Source organism: Uloborus diversus, chromosome 8 (assembly GCF_026930045.1).
Source record: "Uloborus diversus isolate 005 chromosome 8, Udiv.v.3.1, whole genome shotgun sequence".
Classification (NCBI taxonomy): domain Eukaryota; kingdom Metazoa; phylum Arthropoda; class Arachnida; order Araneae; family Uloboridae; genus Uloborus; species Uloborus diversus.
Window position 1 is genome coordinate 85,738,717 of NC_072738.1, and position 11,672 is coordinate 85,750,388.

The following is an 11,672-nucleotide window of genomic DNA, read 5'->3' on the forward strand; positions in this document are numbered from 1 at the left end:
GGTGCAAGGGATTAAGATATAGGACATTTTAATTTTGCTTTTATGAACTGGGAGGGTCGAGCTTGTTGCTTTTTTTTGCTATAAGTTTTACATAAAAAGGCTTCAAAAAGAAAGTTAGTGAAACTTAAGATTAATAAAAAGTATGAAATATTAAAAGTAATTGAAAAAGAAGAAAGCCAGAGAAAATTAGCTGACACATATGGAATTTCTAAAACTACAGTGTCTAATATAGTTAAAAACAAGGGAAAAATAACAGAAGTATTTGAATAGTATTTTTAATTATTGTTTTACTTTCAGTAATGTTAAACAATGAAAGTGGAGTTGAACAGAAAGAGTAAGGGTGAATTCCTCAAAAAATATGAATACATGGTGCAAGAAATGATTAAAAAAAAAAAAAATCATTACCGCCCTTTATAAGTTGACCACCTGTCTAAGTTGACCGCCAAAGTACTGCACCGCGAGTGGTCAACTTACACAGGTTTCACTGTATGAAGTATGAAATGCATGCAATAACAAAATTCCTGTATTAAAAAACAGGAGTTTTATTATTGCATGCATTTCATGTGGCCAAATAAACATTCTACATACAAGCAAAATTAATAAAACAAATAATTAATTAGAAAAAGAAAAAGGTAAGCTTTTCCTTAAGATTATCTAATTTTATTTTCTGTATCTAATTTTAGAACAAATATGTACTAACTTAAAGTTGTCCAATTTATTGTACTTTTTCTTTGAAATTTGTGGTATAAGTTGGATAAAAATCTTTTTTTTTTTTTTTTCTGGAATTTTTCATGCGATGCAATGAAGAAACTTCTCAGCAATTTTCTCCCGAGCATATATCGATCTAACTGTGCATAAAAGTGGCACATGATTTATTTTTCCAGAACCCAATGTCTGCTGAGGAAGTAGCACTTTTATATTCCCAGTAGGGGCAGGGCGATGTAGGAATTTCAACATAGTGATGATTCGCCGTCCTTACATCGCGATGTAGCGATGTAGTTCAAACAGTTTGAAATATTCTTTCCGCTTTAGGGGCACCCCCCATCCCCAATTAGGGGAGTTTTCCTTACAAAAATCCAGGCTTTTGTCAGATCTTTTTCTAATTTGGCACATAGGTTCTTTAATCACATGGGGTAGTACCCCATATGAATACTACCCCATGGGAAATTATGCTATGTGGATTTCCAGCATCAAAGGATATCTGGGCCGAATCTGGAAAAGATCCGATGAAAACTGGATTTTAATAAGGAAAACTCCTATGGGGTTTGCCACACATAGCGGGGCGAAAACTACACTATGAGAATGCCGAAACATCAAAAGACAAATGTACCAAATTTGGAACAGATCAGACAAAAACTGGGTTCTTTTAAGACCCCCCCCCCCCACCCACACACGTGGTTTCCCACTCCATAGCAGGACGAAGACGGGAATTTCCGAGCGTCAAAGGATATCTGTGACAATTTCGGAAAAGGCATGATAAAACTGGTTTTTTGTAAGGAAACCCCTCATTTGGTGGTTGTCCCCCATAACGGGGCGAAAACCACCCTATGAGAATTCCTGAGCATCAATGAACGAACCTCTATGCCAAATTTTGGAAAGATCCGACAAAAAATAATTTTTTTTCAAGGAAAACCCCATCGGGGTTGCCCCCCCCCCCCCCCAACCCATACATTGACGGAAGCTAACCTCCGTGAATTCCTGAGCATCAAAGAACCTCTATGGCAAATTTAGAAAAGATCGGAAAAAAACTTTTTTTTATATAAGGAGAACCCCCAATGCGGTGTTGCTCCCCCCCCCCCCCATCATGGAGAGTTGAAAACTACCATGTGTGAATTCCCGAGCATCAGAGGACCTCTGTTCCAAATTTGGAAAAGATATGATAAAAACTGTTTTTCTATAAGAACCCCTCCCGTATGGGGGTTGCCCCCCATAGCGGAAAGAAAACCACCCTATCAGAATTCCTGAGCATCAAATAACGAAACTCTGCCAAATTCGGAAAGATCCAACAAAAACTGGATTTTTTTAGGAAAACTACCATAGGGGTTGCCCCCCCCCCCCCCCCCATAGAAGACCGAAAACTACCCTGTGTGAATCCCCGTGCATCAAAGAGCCTATATGTCAAATTTTGGAAAGACCCGACAAAAATTGGATTTTTTCAAAGAACCCCCCCCCATCGCCCCCCTCCCCTTATAAAGTGAGGAAAACTACCCTGCGTGATTCTTGAGCATCTAAGAACCTCTGTGGCAAATTTAAAAAAGATCGGACAAAAACTTTTTTTTAATACGGAGAACCCCCAATGTGGGGTTGTCTGTCCCCCCCCCCCCCATAGAGGGACATAAACGACCTTGTGTGAATTCCCGAGCCTCCAATAACGATCCTCTGTGCCAAATTTGGAAAATATCCGAAAAAATTAGATTTTTTGAAGGAAAACCCCCATTATGGGGGGGGGGGGGTTGATTAGATATCATGGGGAGTTTAATCTGCAATGATTTGTTTTACCTTTTTTAAGAAGTTGTTTGTTTGCATTTTTACATAAATAAAAATTCGCTTGACATATTCTATGTGCCTCTTTTTTTAAACAATTACTTGTCTTTTTTTTTGATGGGGGGGGGGGAGGGGGGCTGCAGGCCCGTTGTTTCAATTTTTTCCCAAATATGACAAAGAGTCTGTACTCAATAAAAATTTTACAGAAAAACGAACTAAAACAACGGCCAGTCATGTATAAAAACATGAATGTTCAAAAATCAAGACGGGAGGGGGGGGGGGGGTCAATTGACCCCCTGACCTCGTAAATGACGGGCCTGTGAAAGTGACTATACGTAATAAAGTGGGAAACTACGGTGGTAAGATTCTGAAGTTAGGATTTGATCACACGCACACGAATCTTATAAAATACAGTCGAACCTCGTTATAACGAACTTAAAGGGACCATTAAAATCGATTATTATAAAAAGTTGGTTCGCTTTATCCAAAAAACAATAAACAATAAGACAAAGATTGCAAAAAAGTTCATTTCAGCAGTTATTTGTTTTAAGCGTGTTCGAATTAACGAGGTTCGACTGTATTCTCAAAAAAAAAAAAAAATTAATGTGCTCAAAGAGAAAAAAAAAAGGAAATAAATTTTCTTAAAAATTTACGAAACTAACGTCCTCATATATGACGAAATTAATTTGACGAAACTAATGCTCTCAAAACTACGAAAATGACGAAACTAGAATGAAGAAATATTTCGTTACATTTGACGAAATTCGCATCCTCAAACCACTAACAAAAGCAGTTTCTTCAATTTGACGAAATGTTTGCTCGGAGCATATCCCTGGAAGTGGTTTCGTCAAAAACGAAGAAAATTTCGTCAAATTTGAAAGTCCATTTCTGAGAGTGTTCATGATCCTAATCTAGGGTTTTGCGAAAAATATCATTCACAGCCAGTTTGGGACCACACTGAACGATGAATAACTGGTTCTTGTCTGCATAGCAGTAACTCGTAGGCTTACCCAAGGTTCCTCCTCTTTGTTCCCATTGTATCGATTCCAGATTTATGCTCCATGGGAAATGGATTCGAAACAATACCCGATGAACACATACGCAACAAACTCCGTTTAATTAGCGTGAGAAACAGAAAGACCTTTGGTCGAAAGCAAGTTTTTATTGAAGTTGAATTAAAAGGAAGTTCTTAATTGATATAAAGCGTCACGTCTTTTTTTTTTGTAACACATTAACCGCCTGAAATTAAAAAAAAAAAAAATCGCACAAGATTCATGTCATAAAAGCTAAAAATTAAATAAGCAATTCTGTGCGTAATACGCGTCTTTCAGTGCTAAGAAACAACAAACTAAAAATCGTCTCTCTAAAAGGACTCTTTATCATGTAATTGAAATCTAATTAGTGTTGCAGGGCGAATTAAAATGATGAAAAATGTAGTTTAAAGTAGCAGTTTGTTCAGAACTAAATGTGTCCTGATTTCTCGCATACCAAATTCAGTTTATTCAGTTAGTAGGCATTAAGAATTTTTTTAGTAACAATCAAGGCTTCAAAGAAAAACTAGTTAAGTTCAAGCACAGTGTTTCAATATACAAGCGCATATAAGAGTTAGACAACGATAAAATTAAAAATTAAAAAAAAAAAAAACCCGACTGAGTCATAACTGTAGAATCATGAGGGAAAATTGAAAATCCTTTAAAAAGCTTTATATTATTAACTAGTAGCACCCGCACGGCCGCACGGCTTTGAACGTAGTAGAAAATTAAAAGGTCTTTTGGTTCGCCTGTAATTTATAAATAATGTATGCCAATTGGCTTGACCATATTACGGTTCAACGTTATGATAACTTGGTAATTTACTCGGTCCATCTTATGATAATTTTGCTCGGGAAAATGTTTTCGAAATTGGAATAGAAAAAGAACAAAATCGAATTTTCGAAAAATCGCTTCGAGGTGCACACACTCATGCTACAAACTAATTCTGTGCCAAATTTCATGAAAATCCATTGTGAAAACGTAAATTTTATAGTTGTTTTATTAACTGTAGAGTTTTACTTTCTAAAATTCAATAAATTGTTCAAAATGGAAAATGGCAATTTCTGGACTACTATTAATCAGTATAGTTATAATGTTTAGTTTTTTTAAAGTTAATGTTTTCAGTATGCAATCAAATTCGAAAAAAAAAAAAAACGCTTTGCCGAGATAGTGGGTTTTTCTCAAGTGGGCCCACCCGAACGAGGGGCTTGAAAAAAATCCAGAGGGTTTTAAAGTCCAATTACTGTTACGGAGGGAATTGGAATTATTGACGTAGGGTAAGGTTTGGCGAGCACTGACAAGAATAGTATAACGATGGAAAAAAAAAATTAAATAGGAATAGCGATCGAAAGAGTACGACAATTTTTTAGAATGCAAAAAAGATTGAACTTTCAAGATCAATATGCAGTTATCGACGAAGCACTTGCTCGATGTTTAGCGTACTTCCAAAACGTAGGTTTTACTTATACGAGGTAGAAATTAAGCTCAGTTCAGGTGTGTAAATTGCTTTCCATTAGCCAAATTTTTAAAAATCGAGAGTTTATTAAGAACAACAAAAAAATCGGGAGAAATGAATGATGGTAAAACGGTAGTAGTTCAGACAGAGTGGGAGATTCTTCTAAAAAACGGGAATCTTTCGCCAAAATCGGGCAAGGTGGCAACTCTGAACTGCAATGAAAAAGTAGGGAACGGCTGATTAACATCGTTGCTAAAAATCGGAAGATTTTTTTTTTTTTTTGGTTCCAAGTTTTTAAAGATAAAACTTCCTTTTTAGCCTACTTTCCCAGTAAAAGTCAAAAAAAGAAGAAAATAGCATGAAAGAAGGCTCAATGCATCTTAAAAATATCGCGAAAAACAAAAGAATGTCAAAAATAATTAAAATAATTAAATAAATATCGAAAAATTAAAAATTGGAAAGTAGGGTATTGAGATGGGGAAAAATGTCTGTCGGTCTGTCTGTCGGTCTGTCGGTCTGTCTGTCCCCCCTAATAACTTTTGAATGAATAGTCCGATTCGAAAAACCTTTTTTTTTGTTCGAAAGATCTCGGCGAGGACACCTCATTCCCATATTTTACTTTTTGATTTGAACTACTTTTTGTTCAATTTTAAACAGTTCAAAAAAACTTAACATTAGCGTCTACGGGGAAATTCATGGCAATTCCGAACTGTGAGGCGAATTTGCTTCAAACAAACTTTGTAGGAAAAAGCTTTTGATGAAAAACTTGTATGTAAAATATCTTTTTGATTTGAACAATTTTACGTTCAATTTTGAACAGTTCAAATCCCTTAATAATAGCGCCTACGGGGAAACTGAAAGTCAATGTAGATTCTGTACTTGAAGGCGGATTTACTTCAAACAAATTTTGTTGGAAATAACTCTTGACGCCAAACTCCAGAGTTCGACTCCGAGAATTTAGGGCACTTGACTCCGACTCCAGCTCCTGTGCCCGACAATTAATCGGACTCCGACTCCCCGACTTCGACTCTGACTTCGTAGCTTTGGCAAAAATTTATACACGGAGGACAAATGACTGACTCCGACGGATATGCGCAGACGATTTTTTTTTTTTTTTTGACAAAGAAAATTATTTCTTTAAGTTGACATTTTATTGTTTATTTATTTATTTATTTATTTATTTGGTAAGTGCAATAATTTATTTTAAAAAATGTTTTTGGCAACAGGGGAAAAAGACGATTTTTTTTTTTTTTGATATAATATATTTATTTTAATGAGCTTATTAATTTTAATTATTATTTTTTCGTTTAGAAAGCTGTTAAAGATTTTTTTTAATGGAAAAAAGTGTATTAGCTGCTTTGTTTAAAAGTTGCTGCTATTTTATTTGTTCGCTTTTTTTTCTTTTCTTTACGCATCTATTTTTTTTAGATGAGTGAGGAATATTTTATTCCTAGAAATCAGCTTAAAGTATTTTAAAAATATGTTTGAAAAAATTTGCGATTTAGCTATTTTTGAGAATATTGGGTATACGGGAAAGTAGGCTCGTCTAGTTCTAGACAGAACTTCTTGTTTTTTTTTTTTTTTTTTTGTTTCCGGCAGAAAGCCGCCATTTAATTTGACAAATTTCAGTCTCTACTCTTTAGAGTAGAATATTAGAAGTCTGTGGCATACTATGCGCGATTTTATGCTCAGCTAAAGCCTGGGGCATCCGAGCTAAGTCAGTCCTACACCTGTTTTCTGGTGCTCAAGTTCTTGCAACTAACGGAGGCTGCTTTCTTTCCCCACCCATGAGTGATAGAGACGAGCATACCTAACAAAATATTACAACAAGCTCAGAGCTCTTGGTACACAAAATAGTACCTCTATTTACTTCGAAAATTGGCGTAATAATCAAAGGCTCAGAAGGAACAGTCCCTTTAGCCAATTAGCCTCTCTTAATATAATCGATAATACCGTGGAATCACATCATCTGATACAATGTCTAGACCCAGCGGTTGATCTTGACGGCGTCTTTTTCCATCCTGACTTACCGGTTCAAGTGAATAAACAAACAGATCTTCCAGCCTATTTAAGACAAGTAGCTCTAGAGAGAATTAGAGAGATTCCAATTGACGCTATCCGAGTCTACACGGATGGCAGTAGAGACGATAATAACCACTCTGGTAGTGGAATTTACATCAAATCGCAAAGTCTTGACTTGAGGATTCAGAGGAGAAACCCTAATTACTGCTCTGTGTTCCGTAGTGAGCTAATAGCCATTGATGAAGCCCGCCTAGACTCTCTGGAGCTTCTCCCCCACGGAACCGAAATCTGGATTCTATCCGATAGCAGAAGTGCAATACAGCACCTGACCAGATGGCAATGTGTGAGAGATAGTGTAGGAGTTTCAATACTCAACAAACTAAAACAACTTACCGTCTCTCATCAAATTCACATGCAGTGGATCCCTTCCCATGTAGAAATAGAAGGTAATGAGATCGCGGATACCTTGGCAAAAGCTGGTGCTGCTGAGGTCTCAGAGCCAACGGCATCACTCACCTTTCAGGAGATCCACTCAAAAATTAAACACAGGGATAATATCACTTGGATTATCCAGCCAGAGCACCATTGGTACAGATGTTCACGACCTGGTGGCTCCCTGACCCCTGAGTTTAACAGACAGGAACAAACAACTCTTGCCCGTTTTCGTAGTGGACCTCTTAAAACTTTAAAGTTTCCGGAGGGGTCGAAGACCCTTCAGACTTGTTCCAAGTGTTCGGTTGAGCAGGCCTCGCCTGACCATATACTGTCGTGCCTGGGGTTCTCCAGGAGGGATTTGACTGAAGACCAGTGACGGTGCTGGATTTCTTGAGGGTAAACAAACTCATGGACCTGGTCTAGCTCTGCTGACCATGGGGGCATGCAACAACAACAACATGCGCGATTTTGGTGAGTTTTTAAAAATGATATTCACTATTTTTTCATTATCGGCGCAAGCAGGCTCGGACTGGCCAGGTCGGCAAGTCGACGATCGCCGAGGGCCCCCGAGCTGGGAAGGGCCCCAAACGAAGCGTTTTTTTTTTTTTTTTAAAGCGAAAAATGATAAAACAGTGTTTTGATTTCCTTGTAACTCTTTCGATCAGCTTTCTTATGCTATTTGCGAGGATCAAAGTCTGATTACTGAATGGGTCAACTATGCTGTGGCCTAGGGCCCTTGCTTTTTCGGGGCCCCCAAATAGCTTACATAGTTTTAGCCAAAGACTAAATGTGTAAGGTTTGACTGCATGAAAGAGTGAAAAATATTTGAAAACTTGTGGGGGGGGGGATTAGACTGTAGGATAAATAAATGAACATTTTCAACTGCTTTCGGTAAAAGATCTCTTAATGCTTCTTTTAAAAAGAATTTTAAAACACTTCCACGTTTTTCATATCACGGAATTTTTCACCGGACTTACACAAACCCATGTGAAAGCAGTGGTTCATTAACCATTCATCATTAACTGAACTAACTTTTCAAATCGTTTCCATCTGACCATTTCTGATTTTCATAAAAAAAATTTTATGGTGGTGTACACATGCCTTTGAAACCAAAATTTGAATTATTTTCAGCTTCCAGGATCCAAATCCTGAGTATCTAAGATCCAAGGTCGCCGGATTGAGCTGAAACCCGAGAAATTGCTTTTTCAAATTTTGCGGTTTCATATATTTGATTCAGGTGCCACTTTTTGAAGTTTAAAAAAATATTTCCTATCCTTAAATGACCATAAAGCATTGCATTAAGGAAAAATAGGTTACAAAGAACCACCTGGTGACAATAACTCAGCTTCTTTAAAAAAAATGGTAAATGTAAATACTACTTTTGCGTTTAGGAGGGCAGTGCTTTCGCACTTCTTTTGTTGGAAACTAAGCCCTAGTGATAATACCAGTTTCCCTTCAACTTTTTTTTTAAGAATAGACAAAGAGGTTCCCAAAAATATATTGCAATGGATCCACAAATGTGTAAAGCCTCCATTGCGGTCATGAGATCGAACTCAGAGGGCTGCAGAGGGTATTAGATTATGAATATTGATCCAGTTTGGGGATACTTCTTATAGGCCGGGTGGTGAACACCAAGGGGTTGAATTTATCGGGAGTCATGGTGCAGATTGCACCATTGAAATGTTTAAAAGAGCAGCTTTTACTGTCTGACCACAGATTGTATGGAAAGACAAGCATCTGTTTTACAGTCGGAAATGGATGAATCCATTATTTTTTACCGATGTCAGCGTTTGCAGAAGCAGAGTCTCATTCAAATGAGCGGAATACGAGCATCAAAATTTTACTTTCCCCTTTTATTCACATAGATTCGTTTTATCTGGACGTTTGAAAATTCCATGCAATCCGTGGTTAGACTGTAGTGGCGTTCATTTTTGAGGGATAGGAGGTGCGTCCTTGCTTTTGGAAGGATAGGCACTTATTATTGGAACTCTTGGTTGGAGGTCAGAAGAATAAAACTTCTAGTTGCAGTAGTTAGGCTCATTACATAAATTAGGATTCGATGGAGCAAAGTGGTCATTTTTATCACTATTTCACTTTAGTTAAATAAATACAAAAACTTCTTTCAAATCTTTTTTTTTTTTTTTGTTATGCATTACAATAACAAAAAAATGTTGCATTGAATTTTAGGAAGATAAAAAAAATATTTAAACAGAGCTTATTTGCGTTTTCTTTTTCATATGTGTCGCTGGGGGTCTGGGATGGGAGTTATGTAGTCATAGTTAAAATAAAATAGATGTAAAACCACCAAAATAGCCTTTTTCTTTAATGCTCAACACACCTAGTTCTTAAGAATTTTACTTAATTTAATTAAATTGGAAATTTCTGATGGTCAAAAATTTAGTTCACCAAGAATTTTAATTATATTTCACTAATGGATATCATCAATATCAGCAAGGAAGTTGTGATGATTTTTAATGTTTGATTCCTTAAGGAATAGATTAAAGATAGCATCTGCAGGGGCGGACTGGCTGACTTTGGCTCAGTCGGCAAAGGAGTAAGTACTTTGGTCCACTTCTGTGAATTAAAAAAGTTAAATTAAACAGTGCCGGATCTTCGATTCTTCCGAGGTCAAGCAAAGACATTAAATTACTGCTAGTTCATATTTTCCTCCAAGTTTCTAAATCAAGTTTTAAAGTTCTAAAAAAAGAAAATTGTGAAACGTAAAATAAAGCTAGCACTGGCACATTTTTATGTGCCTTGAAAGAAGGATACTAATGATTACAAGTCTTAAAAGACACATCGTTAGACTTCTATACTGACAACATAGGAAAAACAAAAAGAAAGGTAGGAAGCATTTAAACCCTTTTGGAAAATTTTCGAAATTGGTTGATCTATATAGGAAGAAGAAAAGAATCTTCAGAAGGGGTTCTAGTTCTCTTCTAAGCTATATTTTCAAAATTGAGGTCAAAAGCTAGATTTTGCAACTTTCGGTAACCTTAGAGGAGAGGGAAAAGAATGTTCCCCACGGTTTTGTTTTAATTCAATTTTGAAAGGAAAAAAAAAATGAAAGTCCATATCAGTCTATCTTTATTTACAATAGAATGTTGAGGGCTATTCACGGAAATTCTCCGAAATGTTAAGTTTTAGACATGCAATTTTAGACTAATCTTGGTTAATTTAATGTCACAGGGAAGCATATCGGGACTTTCTACGAAAACTTTTTGACTTTAAACTACTAAAAAACGCAAAACTACACTGGTAAGCAAAAATTAAGGACGAAGTCGAAAAATTAGCATATCAGCTGAACGAAGAGGCCGAGCGGACAGAAAGACCAATCAGGAGATTAAGTAAGGTGATGTACGGTAGCACATGCGCAGATATGCAGGCAGACGTAATTGGGTAGTGTCCGAGTAGTATAAAGCATGTTGTCGGTGTAGGATCAGTATTTCTGGCAAAGAGATTGCACGCCGTATAGCAGTTAAAATCACACCGAGTTGCTGCCTCAGCGAGAAATGGCGAATAATCAATCTCTTAGACGACATCTGGATGCTTTTACCCGAGGTCGAATCATTGGGAAGTTGGAGGAAGGCCGCAGTGTGACAAGTGTGGCTGCAGAGTTCGGAATTGCTCACAGCATCGTTTCACGACTTTGGAGACAATTTCAAACTACAGGAACAGCTATCCAGGGGTTCAGAAGTGGTCGTCCACGAGGAACCACACCCGCAGATGACCGGTATATCGTCTTACAGGCCAGAAGAAACAGGCGGCAGACAGTGGGAGAAATCGCTAGACACACGACATAGGCGACTGGACGACCGATATCGCGTTTTACCGTGGCCAGAAGACTGCACGGTGGTGGTCTGTTTGCACGACGCCCTATACGGTGTGTACCTCTAACGCCTGCCCATCGGAGAAGGCGTTCTCTGTGGTGCCGGGAACACCGGAATTGGAGAGACAATGAATGGGGACGAGTACTCTTTACAGATGAGAGCAGATTCAGTCTGAGTAGCGATTCTAATCGCATACTCATCTGGAGAGAGCGGGGAAGCCGCAATCATCCCTCGAACAACATTGAAAGGGACAGGTATGGATGTCGCGGTGTTCTCGTTTGGGGAGGCATCATGCTTGGTAATCGTACAGACCTTCACATCTTCGACGCAGGTTCAGTCAACGGGACCCGTTATTGTAACGAGATTCTTCTTCCATATGTGCGTCTTTTTAGAGGCGCTATGCGTCAGCAGTTC